Below are 19,554 nucleotides of genomic sequence, written 5' to 3' on the forward strand. Positions count from 1 at the left end.
ACATGACACAGCAAGGTAGAACCCCTGAGAGTACCTATTGGATATATATATAAATGAGCAAGAGGTCGGCTGACCTCGAAACGCGTAGGGTGTTTCTTTTGTGCCAATAAACCTACATTGCACGTATATTGGGGCCTCGATGTTGGTTTTTTCTGAATGCATGGTAAACCAGGGACGGAAATACAATTGAGGGCTTGGCGACCTTGTCTTGTGCCCGCCGCAACAAGTGGCCGAAGTACGCCGCTTTTCTAAGTGTTGAGATATATATATATATATATATATATATATATATATATATATATATATATATATATATATATATATATATATATATATATATATATATATATATACAGCATATCTTTGCTGGGGCAAGCAGAGTAAAAAGACTTCCATGCTGACACACTGACTCGAGATGCTGAGGTTCCTGCAAGCAGACACTGCAGCACGCAGGGATCTGACATCCCTCACGGGGTGTCCATCTTGAGACCAAGACGGGGTCCCATAGTCTCTTCAGGTAATGGGGGTGGCTTTAGCCTAAGGGGATTCTTAGCTCTAAACCTACATACATGCTAGGTACACCTAGGTACATCTACTTAGGGTTGCACCGTAAGAGTAGTCATTATTACTGTCATGTATTTATATACCTGCCTGTATATATTGTGTCAGAGCTATGGTTGGAATCCAACATCCATTTACTCTGATGGTGCTTATAATCATTTGTATCTGTTTCTGTCTTATGGTTGTTTCAGCTCACCTATTTTACACTAGATTGACGCTGGTTCAATAAATGCTAATTGAAAATTTCCCCACCATTTATTCTGTGCATCTTTCTGAGTCAAAGTGAGCACGAGTGTCTGAGCGAATAGTACTGTACATTTTCCGCGATCCCTGATGAGACAGGGTTGTCATGTTTGATAGTTGCCAAGAACTATTCTCTCCTTGGTAAGAGGAGTTCAGAGTGGCACTGTGAGCTAGCTGGTATACAGGCGAACATACCAGGTGTGGGTGTCTGGAATCAGTCTGGACACCAATCCCACAGTCTATGCTGTCTAAACGCGCAGATCCTATATAGGTTTATGGGAACTACATGACACCCCTTGACACTTTCCTTTACTACAGAAAAAGAGACACAATTTGTGAGCACACCCCGAGTTTTCCGCAGGAGCCATTGGTCTGCCTGGAGACCCTCCTCATATCCACCTTTGCTAATCAGCCCATTTTTAGGCTTTACCACGCCACTCTGGAGGAATCTTTAATCCAAAGGCGTGTGGCCTGTGACTGATGGGAGCTGAAGATGGGCCTGGAGATACCTGACAAAATGTGGTCCGTTTGTTGTGCTCAAACAGGCCTAGGGTCGGCTCACAGTAGTCTCTGCATCATCTGTTATAAGATATTGTAGAAGGCATATCACACTCCTGCACAATTACACAGACTAGGCCTTTGAGAAACATCCAGTTATGCCCTCTGTGGTGTCTCAGATGTGATTTTGTTGCACCAGGCATAGACTTGTGGTGCGATACAGACATACTGGTGGGAGGTATTTGCTGCTCTAACTGAAATGATTGGTCACGAGGTACCAGGGGATCCAAGGGAGAAGGTACTGGGATGGGTGTGGGATATCCTCGCCACATACAAGAGATAAACAGTACTAGCACTGCTACTGGCAAAACAGCAGGTGGCATGTTAATGGGTACATGGGAGAATGCCTCAATATAAGATATGGTTGGACTTCCTCATATAGTGTAATGAACAATTGGATGTATATGCCACACTATTGTCTCCCGCATCAAGACCCAAGTATATCTTGGACCCCCTCAGGGCCTTCCTTTTGACTACGGCCCCCGAGAATAGTGTGTTAGGTGCATGAAGGGCGCTTACTCCAGACTACATTGAACACACCCACAATGTAGCTCAGCAGTGGTCTAACACATGCATTGCCATAGTATACCACCATCGCAATGCATGGAGGCGAGAGAGTACTAAAGCAGACTAGCACTCTCACCATAAATTGTCAAGGAACCGCAGTCTGATCCAATGTTAATGTTATGCTGATGTGATCCTCCTGTGTTTCCTGATGTTTCTTTGTTTTCCTTTATCAAAAGTAAATGAATAAAAAAAATTAAAAACGAAATAGTGGTTGCTGCTTGAGCAGGGTTGTGTCCTCCCTCAACCAGTAAATCGAATTCCTACACTAATGAAATAACAGTCATTGATGAAAGTGTCCAATGGCAAACACAAATTCTAACAGAGACACAAAACTCCTCAACTTGGTTTGCTTCATAATTCAAAGGGCAGATTTAAATATGTTTTGGATTTCTAATGATTTTTTCACGAAACAACAGCATTTCAGTTTCTCAAATACCTGTTTTTGTATCAGATATGTTCTTTCCATATGCACACTTTCTGTCTAAAAAAAGAAATTACTTTTTAGCCACAAAGTCAGTTGTCAGGCACTGTGTCCAATTGTCAGCTTGTGATTCCCCTAGTACAAATGCATCACATTGAGAGATTGTGCTCAACTTGCCCAAGTAGTGCCATCTTATGTCGGGGATGCCCACCATAATTTTAAAAATGCCTACAATTATGCAAAGTATGTCCACCATTATGCCAAGAAATGTGCCATGGCTGCCCACTATATGTTAGGGGCCACCACATCATGCCAGTCATTGACATTATTCCAAGCTTGGCCATGATTATGTGATAGATAGTCACAATTAGGCTAAGCATGACTGAATATGGCAAGGATAACCAATATTATACCATGATTAGTCCAAGGATGACCAGCAGATGCCATGATTTAACATTATTATGCCAGTGCCAAATTTATGTCAGGAGTAGGATGAATTGTTCCAGATGAGCCCCTTATATTTTGGGCAACTTATACATTTGGTGTTCCTGGACACTAGAAATGGCTTCCAGGGTAAGACAATGTATGTAAAGGAGCCCTAAAACACTATTCACATACACAGTAGCTCACATATGCATACAAATGCTCAGAAAGACTTTTAAAAAGATAGACATGCATACATGAACACTCCACTCCTACTGTCTGAATCAAACAAGACATGTCTCAACTCACAATCCAGCCACTGCTCTCTTTGCTGATAGGGCTGCTAACACACATGGTTATCACATACTTCCACTCTCTCTGGCAGTCTCACATTCTAGAGACTCCACTCTGCCTATTGCTTGGACTTCTTTTCTTTCTCAGTTTTCACATGTACATTATTATCAATAGAGAGGGCTTACAAAGTGACCAGTCTACATGTGGCTTTCCAAAATTTAGGGTGGAGACAGGAGGTCCTGTTGCAGGTGTCACAGGCTGTCTGTGTATAACTGTGTGCCCCTCCAATGATTGGATTGGTGGGCATTCAAGGTATACGGAGCCCTTAACTGCACCCCTCACGTGGTTGATTCCGCAAAATCGTTGGGCATTACCTGGGCCAAATACCTTAATATGCAAACTCACATCAGGGGTGCCAACTTTCATCTTAACACAATTAAGAAACTCAAGCCTTTCCTTCCGCCAGAAGACGTACAGCCTGCAGTACAATCCCTTTTGATATCACAACTGGAATATGGCCTGGTGACCCTTGCAGGGCTTCCTAAAGCGAGCTTGGCCCCTCTCAGAGCCACGCTCAATGCATCGGCCAGGCTCATCGCAGGCTCCAAAAAACAAGATCGCATCACACCTGACCTTTTGCAGCTCAACTGGTTGTCTATTGAAGTCAGGATCTGTTTCAAAATAGCTTGCCTCACACATAAAGCCCTGCATTTCAATACTTCGGCCTATCTGGCGTACAAGCTTGTTCTTTCTGGATCTGGTCGGAAATTTAGAAGTACTTCCACACAACTCTTGAAACCTCCTAAATTTAAAAAGAAATGCACGTACAAATGTGCTTTCTCCGGCCTTGCACCTAGAATTTAAAACGCTCTTCCTACGGAGATGAGAACCAATCCCTCCACTGCCTATTTCAAGAAACAGGCCAAATGGCTTTTCCTGAGAGGACATTCACTGCATAATCAGGCACTCTTTCTCTAGTCCCCCTGTTGACAGATTTGACATTTACCTCAACGCATCTGTTGCTACGTATTTTTGATTTTTAATTGGATCTTAAACTGTTATTCTACCCTAGGGCCCTTACGGAAGTATAATAGATGAATACTTCTTGGGCCGCTCACAGATTTGTCATTTACTCTACTATGCTGTGAAGAGCCATTATATGTTTGTTTTACTGAAATGTTTCGGGAAATAATTTGCACTATATGAGAAACTGAACTAGTAGGGCCTTCTAACCGGTAGCTGACTTTGATTGTTTACTCGTTGTTTTACAATGTTGACCTCAACTGTACTGAGTTCATGCATGCTTCTGCCTCTGTGTACAGAGCTCTGATACCCGTAAGGATCATGTTCGCGCTTTATAAAACTTTTCAAATAAATAAATACGGAGATGTGTAGTGCTGCCATACTTCAAATAGATAAACCTTCTGAATTGCATACTGTGCTCAGCTGCACCGCAGTGAACTACTTGCAGAGCACTGGAATGCTACGAGTAGCTCCCCCGTTGGTGACCCCTGCTATATACTGTGTATGACAGATTGTAATGCAGTGTGGAAATTTATGGCCAGCACTGAAAGGGCTATCCATTTATTTTTTTCTTAATCAGATGTTTATTTTGTTGCCCCATCTGTACCTATGGCTGTTCTGTTTTCTGTACCAGGACCAGGTGTCCTGCAATCCTTGTCCATTGTTTTAATTGCAGGTTCGTTCTTCAACTTTATGAGGGCAAAGTAATTTAAACCGTATGCAAATAAACTAAATCATTCGATTTAATTAAAACATGAAAAGAAATGTGAGCTAAGCACTAGAAAAGTTGCCAAGCCTGAAGGTCATATGAATGTTCGCTTACTTCAGACTCTTCGTCGAATACCAGCAGTGTTGTCTCATGCTATGTAGTGAACGACAAGTGTACTGTTAAAAAGGAGCAGACTTGGCTGTTCAAAGAAGCAGTAGGAAATAAAATCAGCATTTTTTTAATAATGCTGTTCCCTTTGATTGTGATTTTACAAGATAAATGGGTGTTTCACTCAAAGTCTAATTAAGCTGTGGATTGTATTATAGTTGACCCATACCACATCAGCAAATAAACTGCTGATAAGCCTAGAAAAAAACTGATATGCAAATTGCTCTCAAAAACAGGGGATTAAGATACACAGTTGAAAAAGTAATTTATTATTCCTATAAATGTGTAACAATAATTTTGACAAATAGAAAATTGCCTGGCAAATAATACAAAGATAAGTGCTGCATTTTCTGTTGCAGATTAGTTAAATTATGGTCTGAATAATTCATGGGCTATTTAAGAAGACATTGAAAAAATGTTTTGTTAGTCTGCAAATCCTCACTAGAATTGGATCATAGTTTTGAGTTTGTTTTCAAATGTCGACAGACTACAAATAGGCATTTTTCACTACAGCAGAATATAAATGGCATTAAGTTGACTATCCAGACCCACCACTTTATGAAAGGAGATATACTAAAAAAAAAACACATCCATCACATACACCATACATTTTACACTGAGCATAACAATAGCGTAACATTTTAAAAATAGAAATGTGTCTGTACTATCTGGACAGCACTAAATAGAGTATTCCGTTGCTTAAAATGTGTGTTGTTCTTTATGTCTGAGATAAATGGACAGATTATATGTTTACCAATGGGGGTGTTTCTATGTAGAGCACTACACCATTTTAAAAATATCACCTCATATTCTTTATCCAAGATCATCCCTGATGGTCTGCAGTGTTCTACATCGAAATGGCCGGCCAGATGTTGCTGGAAAGAAATTGCAGTTCTTGCTGGCTAAAGTATTTTTCACATCAGCAGAGACTTAGTACAACAGATTGGTGACCTCCACTGCCAGGGAAGGAAACCACTTCTGGAACCAGTCTCCTCTGTCTGCCGGTGTGTCAACATATTTCAGCACAGAAGCAGAATTTGCTGCTTATTGAAAGCTTCACAAGTGGAACACAAAACTAATGATACTGAATGGCAAGTAATTTAGATCATCAGTCCAGACTTTAGGGTAAACAATGCTACTACCCTCCTAGCAATCAGGAAATCCCAACGGATAGACCACCTTCTGACAACTAAGTTTTGAATGAGTCATCAGAACTTGACAACAGAGCCTTACTGTGAATACACGTTGGTAGTTTCTTAAATAAGTAATTCACATATGGATCTCCTATGGATTTGTACATACTACACTTTTATGAGAAATTGGGTTGGTGGTTGAGGAGGGGTGAAACCCTGCTTAAGCAACAGCCTCAATCCCTGATAGGGTGAACGACTAAAGTCACTTAATCAACCTGTGCTTAACCCTCAGGTAGCTTGGCACAAAAGCAGTCAGGTGTAACTTGGAGGGAATGTTATTAAATTATTTGAGACCAAAACAACACAAAAAATACAATTAGTAGAACTGGAGATATGCACTTTTAAAGATTTTGGCAAAGTAGTGCATAAAAGCAGAAAGCCACAGCTGTGATTCAAGGTCTTGCTTCAAGGTGCATCACGCTGAGTCAGTTCTGATAGGAGCTGCAATAGCTGCAATGCGAGGTCCTGTGTTGTTGTTCTGCATCTGTTCCAATGAGTCTTGATAATGAGGCTTTGTGGGGCTTCACGTCGCTTGGTGTTGGTTCAGTTGAAGCTTGCAACTGTGCAGCGAGGCTTTGCATCTAGCTGGATTTGGTTTAAACCACAGCTGGGCTGGCAGAACACCTTCCGGCCACATACCTAGGGTCCAAAACCAAGGGGCACCACTTGGAGGAGAGGTTAAGGTGCACAGCATACAGAGTCCATGTGCAGGGTTCAAGGTGGTTGGAGCCTTTCCTGGCCCGATCAGCAGGCCGGCCGACTAGCCGTTGAAGTTACTTGTGTGCTCCTGGGCTCAAGCTGCAGATCCAGTCCACAGCAGCCCTTCTGAGTATTCCACCAGTCTCGAAGTGCACTGAAGAGTTGGGTCTGAGTATCCAGTATTTATACCTGGTGCCCACTTTAAAGTCAGAAAAGCTTTTAGAGTTCTCTTCCTGCAGAGGTGTCTGGAATTTCCTGCCTCCCTACCCTGGTCTCAGTTTGACTGAGGGAACAAAATACTAGTTGAAACCCTTTGTGAGTGTGCTTAGGCAGAGACTTTGTGATGTGGAAGTGTAGTTGATGACAGCTTCGCCCCTTTTCATGTCAACGATGAAATGTCTTGCCAACATCCATTTCCCATGTATCTCACTGCCTGTGAGTAATACACAAAGACCAACTTCCAGCTACACTTAGTCATGGGACAAATGATACAGACTAGAGGCACCATATAGCTGGGACACGAAAATGGCAACTTTCTAAAAGTTGCATTTTCTGAATTTTGACTTGAAATCCGACTTTACTATTCAAGACGATTTTAAATTACAATTCTTTAGGCACCAAACCCGACCTTCCTACTTTCTCCCAGTTGGAAGTTATCACTTAATAAATGTAATAATGTTATCAAATGGGAGAGGTAGGTCTTGAAGAATCAGGGCATCTAAAAGGAAACAGTACATGTCTCACTTTTTAAATACACTGCAGCTTACCCTATGAACTGTGTAGGGCCTACCGTAGGGGTGACATATGTATTAAAAAGTAAGGTTTAGGCCAGACAAAAAGTTTATTTTGCCAGGTTGAGATGGCAGTTTAAAACTGCACGCACAGGCAGACCTCAATGATAATCTTTATTTGGATATAAAATAACATCCTTAAAAGAAGTGCCAACAGCAATACACATTGTAAGAGCAAAAATAACATCAATGATCAACTTTAAATAAATAAAAGTTCCCACATTGCATTGTGCAGTTCCCTATTGAACAATCCAAGCGACGTTTAAAAGCGACTTTTTTTTTTTTTTTAAAAAGAGGATAAAAGATACGGCGTTTGTTATACAGTAATTTACCGTGTTGAACTTGTATGCCCACCCGCCGTTATAAATAATTACAAATGTTAAAAAAGAGATCAGATAAAATAGCAACAGCAGGTCAGTAGCAACGAATCATGATAGTGCAACAATAAATAAAGTCAATTACAGATGATACAACTTGGTTTAGGCCGCTCCCAACATGAGGGGAGCATGCAAAAAATTGCGATATGCAAAGCGTATAAACAGTATAAGGCCGATATTTAAAGCCGTGTTTTCTGGGCATAAGGCCGCAATGATTGCCTGTCTGCAGGACCGGATTCCCAACCTATTCCACTCCACTTTCAATTTACGTCTGCGCTGTGCCATGAGTGCTGGGCAAAGACAAACCACGTGCTCCAGAGTTTCGGCCGACCTGCCGCACCCTCTGCACCATATTTCATCTGATGTACGACGCCAGCCTGGCAGATCTTTTAAAAATTGCCAGTCACCAAGTCTGATAGCCATAAAACTGAGTTTTAGGTGCAGGGAGTAGGTGCAGGATAGATAGGTTGCAGGAGCCAACCGCCCGTACGAGTTCATGATGGCCCAGGCGTGTCTACGTTTGGCAAGGTGATTTTTATCCATGATGAGGGAACTTATTCGGACGCTTTTCTTAATAGTGGATTTAAATACTGTCATACTGGGGTTGAGATCCCATAGGTCACCCGCAGAGAGTTCTTGAATGTACTCCTTAAAGAGGCACCCATACCTGCCCCCTGGGTTTTTCACAAAGATATCTTGCCAAACTAGTGACTCCAATGAGCCTATGTCTGCTTGTCTGAATTTGTGGCAGAGATTTAAAAATGTGCTAATGCTGGAGGCTTCATAGTTTAATAAACCAAATTCTAGCCTAATCTGGGCAGCAGAGGCATTTTTGGGCAACCGAAGGACTTTTTTATAAATTTTAGTCACGTGTTGGTTTAAATTCATGTTCAGTTTACCCCTGAAAATCCCATTACCATAAGACAGTGTCGGGCCTATTTTTGCTCTCATCACCTCTAGTAGAGGAGTTAAACTTGGGCCAGACAATTTTTTTGAGAGCTTAGACAGGGTCACCTGTAGGGTCACAGCTTTAGCAGATATTGCCTTACGCTGTTTTGCAAAATTACCCCTTGAGTCGAGATTGACCCCTAGGTATTTGTATACACTTCCTACTGCAATGGTCATGTTGTTATAAGACCATCCTCCCCCGGCTTTTCTTTTTTTTCCAAAAATAACCACTTGAGTTTTCTTTAGGTTAACCTCTAACAGGTTTGCAGTGGTGTAATTGTATAATTTTACAGGCAGACCTGAAACATGCTTAGAGGGCTACTTAGGTGGGTGGCACAAGGGATGCTGCGGGCCAACTAGTAGCATTTAAATCTCAGACCCTGGTTACATGGGGAAACTACTTTACTAGGAACCTGCAAGTACAATAAAGGTGCCAATTGGGCAAGTTTTTTCAAGTTTAAAAGAGAGGGCACAAGCACTTTAGCTCTGGTCAGCAGTGGTAAAGCGCACAGAGTATCAAGGCCAACAAAAATAAAAATCTGCAAAAATCGGCAAGTGAAGACAAAGTTTGGGAGAAGACCACCCTAAGACTAACCGGTCTAACAATTTTAGATTTAACAATTTTGCCACCATGATAGATACATCTAATTCTTCTTGTTTGCAAATTACAAGGAATCATTGATGCACACTCTACTAATTGCCTATCAATATGTGTGTCTATCAACCTGATCCTAGATTGTAAATTATGGATGTTGTTTATGAGTGGCCTGAATACATACTTTATTGTGTACAATAAAGTATGAAACTTTTTATTAATAAAAGTGATGCAACATTTATAAACCCACAAAATTTTCTCTGACAGGGCCAACCAAGCATTCAGTGCTAGTGTGGCTCGCTGCCAATAGAAGTTTGGGCTGGGGACAGAAAATTACGCAGGCCACTCCCCTGTGGGACTCGGAACAGTTGGGCACAATGGGGGCTGCAAGAATCGTCCTTTCTATCCATAGTGAGCATTGGGACCCACTAGAGGGTTGAAAGTATGCAGATTACTACAGGGCCCAGCATGCAACGCAAAGGCACACCAGAGGCCAGAGATACTAATTGAATGAGCATGCAGGGGCTGCTGGGGAAGCACTTGACCCTTCTAATCGCTCACTATGACCTCGAGAAAGATGAGGAGAGTTCATCGAAACGCGTCAGCCCAAGGACAATATTACGGGAAGGTAAGGTGCCCGGTTCAAATAAAGAAATGTTTTTCTTACTTCCAATAGAGTGCGGCTCTAATTGCTGGTCGCCAGTAGGTAGTTAGAGTTAGGACCTAGTTACCATAGGAAAATCGCTATATTCTATTTCCAATAACTTTGGCGACGATTGACGAATCTTCGCGAAATTTTCAAAACTTACGGCCCGCTCCGGTCCGCTCCTATCTTGAAAGTTTCGGGGTCATTCGGCAAGCGGGGGCTGAGAAAAAAGGGGGGTCCCAAAACATGTTTTCTCCATGCAATTTCCCATAGGAAACTTTAGCTGCTGAACGGAATTACACCAAATTTGGCAAAAAGGTAGCCCTTGGTTCAGAAAGAACTCTTTTCTTTAAATGGTGTAAATCCATTCAGTAGTTCCTGAGAAATTAAAAAATGAAAAAATATTGATATCTGGGCGAAGCCTAACCACACATGTCATTGTGAGATCTGATTGGCTGTTAGCACTTCATCCTGGAATTGCTGGCAGCCATCTTGGGACCAACATACATGGTAGTACCCCATTGAAATGCTTTGTAGTGAAACGAAGATTTTGAGGGTTACCAAAAGGAGAACTATAAAGGGTGATAACAGACTTTAGTTACATTAGAATTCATTTGTTGATGGTACAATACTAATTTCAGGAATTGTGGTGTGTTCTAAGGTGATTTTACCCTGTGAAAAACCTTCTGCTGGGATATCATGAATCATGTTTGAGAGAAAACTATTTTCACATGCTTGTCCTATAGAGTTTTGGAAGGTGCACCAGAAGCGACAATGAGAGCATATTTTCTGTAAATTCACATTATCTTTCTCAGTCATGTGAGAATGAAGTCCGACATTCTCAGTACAACATCTACATCCAACTAGGGCAGAGACTGTCAGTTGATTCCTTTGTGTTCTAGTGCAGCTTCCCAGAGTGTTCTAAAGAACAACTAGGGCGCTAACAGCCTTAATTATGACAAAAGTATGGCACACCTGAAGCCATCTTGATTGGAATAAACTGGTCACACTTAAAGCATTTAATTTCAAGAGGAACAAAATGATGGGTTTAATTTTGTCATAGAAATTATGGTTAGTGCTGTAAAAAGAAGAATTAGGACATGTTTCAAGTGTGATCTCAAATATCTTCCTGTTATATTTCAACAGGAGCAGCCTGTCAGTTGATGCCTTTGTGTTCTACTGCAGCTTCCCGAAGTGTTCTAAAGAACAACTAGAGCGCTAACAGTCTTACTTACGACAAAATAATGGCACACCTGAAGCCATCTTGATTGGAATAAACTGGTAACACTTAAAACATTTAATTTAAAAAGGAACAAAATGAGGGGGTTCATTTTGCCATAGATTTTATGGCTAGTGCTGCAGAAAGAAAATTTAGAGCATGTTTTAAGTGAGATCTCAAATCCTCTTCTATTTCATTAGAAAATTCTGACATGCAGACTGAAACAATCATTTTCAGTACCGGCAGTAGACTTCCAGTTAACTCCCTGATGAGCATTAGCTTTACTACAGTGTTCTAATGAACAACTAGAGTGCTAACATTCTGAATTTATGGCAAATGTGTGACACATCTGAATGCCTTCTTGATGGAATCAAAGTAAAAAACTGAAAGCATTTCCTACTGAGGAGACGGCAGTAAATGAGGAAATTAGGAAACTTCATAACAAATAAGTCTATCAAGATGGCCACCAGAGAAAAAAGAGCCCAAATGTAGCACAAATATCACTGAGATGTAGCCCACATATAGCCCAATGACAGTAGTGTGCAAAACACTTATTATTTTTAGTTTTTCTGCAGTTTTATATAGTACAGACTGGTCAGGTATTGGAGTGTTACATCTTACTTGGACCCCTTATTGCGTATTTTGCACGAAGTACATGAGATTGATCTTGCAAAACATTGAACTTTACGATTCTGTTAACCTGAAGTTGCTCTGAACCGGGCTTTATAACACACGTTTTTACCTACTGGTTTTAATTAATTCTCACTGTATTGTATTAGGAAAGAGGATTTACTGTTTTATGTACACTTTTATGATCTATGTTTCTAAATCAGATCAAATAAAGTTTAATAAATTCTATGGCAGGACAGAGGCGAGGATTATGCAGATCTTTCCTCACTTTATTTGCATAGCAGTTCAAAGAAAACATAACACAACAATCATTAAACAAAAGACTACACAAACCATGAAACATTAGGGGGGTAGTCTCCTAGGCAACTATAGTCCAATCATATCACAGTCCATCGTATATAATATCGTGACGTCCCTTCCGCTTCCTCTCTCTTCACTGCTCGTCAGGTAAGTGCATTCCTTACTTTCTTGGCTTAATCTGACGTTGTTGCTGTTTGTATAGCGGTTTCTTGTTCACGTTATTAGCATTATTGCCTCGGTGGGTTTCCCTTAGAGGGAGAGGGTGTATCGGAGGATGATTTCTCCTCCGATGAGGATAAAGACTCGGGGCGTCCCTGGCGTCCAGAGTCCCACTCCGAGTGGACCCCGGTTGGGGACGGGGTCCACTCGGACATATTCAAGCCTACCCAAATTTACCATCCTAGGTCGGCGGAGTGGACCCCTGACGTCAAAGTGGCAGAGTATGTGGTGGAGAAAATCCAGCAACCCCTTGAAAGGGAGGTCAGGAATAGGATGAGGGGAAAATGCCCCAGGCCCTCACTGAAGGGGAAGGTGGCACACACACCTGAAATTGATGAGAAACTATGTACCTTTTTCTCCAAGTATATGAGGGATCCCAAGATAGGAATTGATAGGTCTGGGACGTGCTACGGCCCCTGACCCAAATTATTCATTTTGTGGAGCATTCAAAAGAGTCAGGATCCCCTTTCTCCACGGATATTGTGGCTGGTTGGGCGCATTACCCTAAACCCTAAAACACTACCCCCTCCACTACCCAAACACCACTGCACTACCCTAAACCCTAAAACACTACCCCCGACCACAACACCCTACAGTACCCAAACATAGCTGCACTACCCTAAAATACTACCACCAGCACGACTCCCTACACTACCCAAACACCACTGCACTACCCTAATCCCTAAATCTACCCCCAGCACAACCCTCTACACTACACAAACACCAGTGCACTACCCTAAACCCTAAAACACTACCCCCAGCATGACTCCCTACACTACCCAAACACCACTGCACTACCCTAAACCATAAAACACTACACCAGCACAACCCCCTATACTACACAAACACCACTGCACTACCCTAAACCCTAAAACACTACCCCCAGCACGACTCCCTACACTACCCAAACACCACTGCACTACCACAAACCATAAAACACTACACCAGAACAACCCCCTACACTACACAAACACCACTGCACTACCTTAAACGCTAAAACACTACCACCAGCATGTTCCCCTACACTACTCAAACACCACTGCACTACCCTAAACCCTAAAACACTACCCCACCATGACCCCTTACACTACCCATACACCAATGCACTACCCTAAACCCTAAAACACTACCCCCAGCATGACCCCCTACACTACTGCACTACCCTAAACCCTAAAACACTACCCCCAGCATGACCCCCAACACACCCAAGCACCACTGCACTACCCTAAACCCTAAAACACTACCCCCAGCATGACCCCTTACACTACCCAAACACCACTGCACTACCCTAAACCCTAGAAGAGAACCCCCACCCCATGCCCAATCCACCTTACCTCTCACTCCTCATGGTTCCTCTCTCCTCGTGGTTCCTGCGTCACGTCATCTCTGAGGGGCGGTGCACTTCGTTGTGAGGAAACAGAACAGCCTCTGTTTCCTTACAACGACGTGGATCATCTACATGTTTTTTAGAACGCATGGTCATTTACCATACATACCTTTACAACAAAATTCATTGTAAAGGCATGCGTAGTAATGACTCCGTGATGTACAACGCTTGTATGGAAATGCATGCGTTGTAATGGTATCGTGAAGTAAAAAACTTGTTGTAACAGCTGTTTACTGATCAAAGCTGGCGCCTGTTCTTCAGTGAGATGTTTATTTGATTAATTAGGAGGAAGGAATGTTTTTTTTTACTAGAAAGTGCATTCCCAGCTGTTGTATTGTGAAAGTGTCAGCGTGGCCTGGTTTCACTTCTGGTGAGAGAGTGGACGAATCTGTTTGGATCTAAAGGAGTTCTGTTGTTGAACGGGGCCGGCGCGACACGTCATTAGAAAATATAGCTAATGGAAAGCGTCCTCCCTGAAGTGTGGAGCAGTGCCATGAGAGGTCAACGAGTATGACCATACCGTGTGACCCATGTGCCGCCTTCCGGGTACGGGAGGCAGAAGCGGCATCACAGGTCCTCTTGAAGACCGTTGTAGCACAAATTCTACATTTTGGTACTAGGGCATTTTAACTTCGTTGTTCCTGCCAGATACAAAGAGAAGATCCTGTGTTATTCAGTGCCATCGTTACCTTTTTTGTGGTTTGTGGTGCTTGTCACTTCGCTGCCCCGCTGGTGCTCATGACTGGGCACCCCACCTCGTGTGCCATCTTCAGGGTCTCTGCCTGCGGAATACTAATTTCGGTTTCTGGAGTGGCAACATAAACAGGTCCTCCCAAAGGACTAGCCTGAACACTGAGGTGAGTATCCCCTGCACCAGCATTCCACGGATATTCTTTCCTAGCTCTTCCACGTCAACGAGGACGTCATAATAGCACGGCTCCGCTCACAACACCGTATGCGGCATCGGAGCCATAAGAGGACCTCATCGGCGTGCTGACATCAGTTCCACCCATTTTTTCTGTGCCACCGAGGCAAACAGGCAGACCAAGACATTTTCACATGTAAACATAGTATAATAAATATATATATATTCACTGAAAAGACATAGGTTTCAGGCACGTTATAGTTAGAAATTAGCATTTAAAAAACCTTAAAAATTCATATTTAAACATTACTTACTAACTCATGTATTCACTAAGCTACACTTAATCAGTCAGTTATACAATCAATTTTACAAAAAAAATCATCCATTTAGACACTTATATACCCATTTATTCTTCCATCGACCTTGAGATATACATATATAAAACATTTAATTTTCAGAAAAACACACATTCACTGGATGATGTCATCAGTGATGTCATTTGAGATGTCATCAGTGATGTCATGAGGGATATCACTGACCATGTCATGAGTGATGTAATATGTGACGTCATCAGCAGTGCATTGCGGTCGTCCAAGTTATAGTTAGCTGAATTAACTATAACAGTGGAATTTCTATGGTTTTGTACGAGTGAAATGTCCAACTAACTGTAACGCCCCTGAAACCTATGTTTTTTTCAGTGAATATATATATATATATATATATATATATATATATATATATATATCAAGATCGCGGAGGCGATCGAACCGCGTCTGAGGTGGACACTTGTCTGTGAAGAATAAATTGTACGATGAAACTCTAAAACCAGCTCATGTACCTCTTTGAAGGTGGTCTGTGCCTGCGAGTAATCCCTCCTCGGTGTCATGCCTCGGGTCTCCCCTACGCTGTCCCTTTAAGACACGGGATATTTAAAGAATCAGGAAACAGAGAACGACGCTTCACGTTCTTGCGTCAAGCTCCTGTTGTTTCCGTATCCTGTTTCCGGACTCCGCAGTTCCTGTTTTCGATTCTGCCTGTTGTTTCTAGAGCTTAGCGTTTTGCGGCCCCCGCGCTCCTTTGCGGGCTCCGTACCTACGCTTCGAAGCTGCAGCTATTCCGCTGCCATTGGGCGTACTTATTAGACGCCTAGTTTCCCCTTATCTGGAGCCTCGCCCGGCGGCCGGGCTTTGCTCCGCCATCCGGCTTGGCTCAGCCTTTCTCCCCACATAGGTATTTGGGTTCACAGCCCTAGCGTGAATCCTTCCATTTTTCCCGTTTGGTCCCTGAGTCTTGCCTGGCGGCCGGGTTTGACTCCGCCATCCGGTAAGACTCATCTTTTCTTTCCTCCTTGATCATTATTCACTGCATCGACGGCCGGGCTTGTTCTCCGCTGTCCGGTGCAGGCACTGATCATTACTCGCTGCATAGACGGCCGGGCTTGTTCTCCGCTGTCCCGTGCAGGCATTGATCATTACTTGCTGCATCGACGGCCGGGCTTGTTCTCCGCTGTCAGGTGCAGGCATATCCCCTATCCCTCTGGGATTTCCCGCTTAGTTAGTTAGTTAGTGTTTATTGTCTGTCCACATTCCTTTCCTTCTCCTACGTCCCTCCTGTTACCAGTATATCTTCAAGATTCCTGATTTTTATACTGGATGTTCACTTCCCTGGTATTTGGTGATATACTTGCGTGGATCAGGGTGGGTGCATATATTCTACACTACAGGGAATCACGGTAAGAGCGCTTATGCGCTACCACTTCTTTTGTTACTATTGGATCTTATGTAAATTCTGAATATTCCTCTCTGGTTTACTTAGATGGTTATAAACATCAGCGGAAGAAGTGGGCTGAAGGTTCTTTTCTTGCAATACAGTAGTGAACGTTTCTTCAGGGCGTGTTACACAACAATTGAAGTAAGAAGGGAATTAACTAGATTATATTGTTAAGTACAGTATCTAATCTACACGTGCTCATTTTACCATTGTGTCATCTCTAACCCAGCTCCAGACGCTGTACCTTATTTGCATCTTCTTATGTTACATCCGCGACACGTTAAGAACTTGGGGTATGTGACAGGTGTTGTGTACATATATGTTAGAGTATTCCAGTTACTGGGTTATAGATAGTGTGTTTATTCCCTTTTTTCGTTACAGCCTACCTGATATCCGGTTCCCTTTGTTGAATACCCGCAGCCACCACTGGAGGTCACCATCCACCATCTGTGTCTCTCCCCATCTTTCCTTGTTTTGTTTCCCTGTTTTCCCCTGGCGTGTCTCTCGTACTCTAGTGCTTGATAGAGTCGGAAGGCCGTAGGGGAAGGCTGCGGACTACTCTTCGGATTCCTGACGCTCCTGTGGAACCAGCCTGCAATCCTTACACTCGGATTTGGAGGGTCAGGACTTTTGTTTCATATATATATATATATGGAATCAGCCAATTGGCTACAAACGCATACTGGATTCTACAATTGCAAAGTCTGCAAGGCATGTCAACAAGGTACAAAGAAAACATCATATATTTCACCCTTTGATCAGAAAGAACACAAAATCAATAAGCTACTGACCTGTAAAACAGAATTTGCTGTTTAAGTTTTATCCTGTCCCTGTAATCTATTGTATGTGTGGAGTACAAAACTCCAAGTACACAAGAGAATCTTACAACTTATAAGGGCAATAAATAACCAAGATAGTACCTACCCAGTAGCAAGGCATTTCAAAACCAAACACAAATCCAATAGCCGTGATCTGAGACTTTTTGTAATTGACTCTGTTCCAGCAAGTAGGAGGGGCGGTAACAGAGAGGAAAGACTACGACAACTAGAAACAAGATATATTCTAGAATTAAATACCAAGCAGCCGTTAGGTTTGAATATGTCTGAGGATTTGTTTACATGCCTTTAACTTTCTGATCAAATGTTATCTCATGATGTCTTTTAAATATGAGGTTTTAGTAGAACAAGTTTTATGCTTTATTTATTGGATATTTGTATATTTATTCAACAATTTGTATATTCTTATGTACCTTTTATACAAACCGTCTTATGCAATTTTTATCACAAGCTAATTTTTATCTATTTTAGATGTAATTTTAAGCTTATATTTTGCACTAATCTGGTTGTATGAATCTTTGTATACATTGATTGCTTAAATTAAAGATAAACCACTTTTATCTTTATCTATGCGAATGTTTAGTAACTGAAGTATAAACCTGGGAAAACATCTTTTTCGTTCTGCTAAACCTCTAAAAACTGTGACACATATTACCTGGGTATTTAAACAGATATTACCCTTTCAAACCTTGGATTCCCACACACAAACTCTGTTTCAGCATATAGCACTTTATATGTGACTAATAACATCGAAAGTCAGTTAGATTACTGGGGCTCCAGTAATAATGTAGGAATTAAATGTCCCTCAACAAAGACTCAAAATGTATTTATACAGTTATATCCAAATGAGTCACATAATATAATTGAAAGAAGGGCCATTAGTACATATATATAGGTACAAAAATATGTATGTTGATCTTCGCATTCGCAATGAGAAACCCATGTCGAGACACTAGCTTATTGTGAGCTAGCAAAAAATAATTTGCGGAAAATTTATATCTTTTTTGCACTTTGCACACAGCACATTTTTTTGCACTATATCACTTTACATTTGTACATTGGCTTTTTTATTCTTGGGACATTCTCTGTTATTTTTTAATATGTGGCTTTTTATGTGATTTTATGTGCCTGCATTTATTTAAATTATTGACCTTCAGGAATCTGCCAGGATTAAGCCAGAGACCACGCAGAATTCTTGTGCCACATTAGGCAGCAAATTAGGCAGAGCAGACATGCCTTAAGGGCTTTACATCCCAGCTCTTTAAATGGCCCTTTGTACAGAATTTTACTTTCGATTTTATTTTTGATTCCTTCAATTCGGTAGGCTAGACCAAGGCATCCTAAGAGAAAAGATAACTTCTGATGCTTCTGTGCATCATAAACAAAGCCCATACAAACAGAGGCCGCAGTACGAGGGAGGGAGAGAGAGCTCTGCCCCCCCCTAGACAGGGGGTTATGTACCCGGGCTATGTATTGACCAGCCAATCCTGGCGCTGTATGTAGCGCCAGGATTGGCTGGGGGGGGCACCATGACTCCTCGCCCAGTCGCCCTGTGCAACCCCGGGGGCTGCGGCCTGCCCCCTGGTCTTCTCTCTAAGGGGGAATTCACAGGAAAACGATCTGCGCATGCGCGGGCATGTTTGTGCCCAAAAATACACTTGCGCAGCTGCAGCAGGCCCATCCTCCCCACCCCCCTGCGCACTCCGGGAAAATTGGGTGTCTCCCGGTTTCCCGGCCGGCAGATAGCGCGATTTTTTTAAATATTTGTATTTGGCTTTTAGTGACGACGCGGTTGGTCCATGGGGCTTAGTGGGGCTACGCCCCTACGCCCCAATGGACGCACCGCGCCTGATATATACACCACATGTAACAAAATGAAATAACGGATGAGTTATGGATGTACTTTTGGGGAAGAATTGACTTAAATAAAGATCATTTTGATAGTTTGGCCCTATGGTTATTCTCAGGAAGACTGAAAAGGATGTTCTGTGTAATTACTCTTTACATGATATATTTTATATTATGATTGATTGATTGCAGTGATTTGGTATGAGTGGCATTTGTGAAATTTGAGTGGCTGTGTGATATTTATTCTGAATTGTGGAGAGTCTA

The 19,554-nt window shown here is 42.1% G+C and overlaps 1 protein-coding gene across 4 annotated transcripts in view; it reads left to right on the forward strand.

Annotated features, from left to right (window-relative positions):
• GULP1 (GULP PTB domain containing engulfment adaptor 1) overlaps positions 1–19,554 on the forward strand; it is a 1,926,496-nt gene that overhangs the window by 246,446 nt on the left and 1,660,496 nt on the right. The window lies entirely within an intron of this gene.

The sequence above is a fragment of the Lissotriton helveticus genome, chromosome 3_1 (assembly GCF_964261635.1).
Source record: "Lissotriton helveticus chromosome 3_1, aLisHel1.1, whole genome shotgun sequence".
Classification (NCBI taxonomy): domain Eukaryota; kingdom Metazoa; phylum Chordata; class Amphibia; order Caudata; family Salamandridae; genus Lissotriton; species Lissotriton helveticus.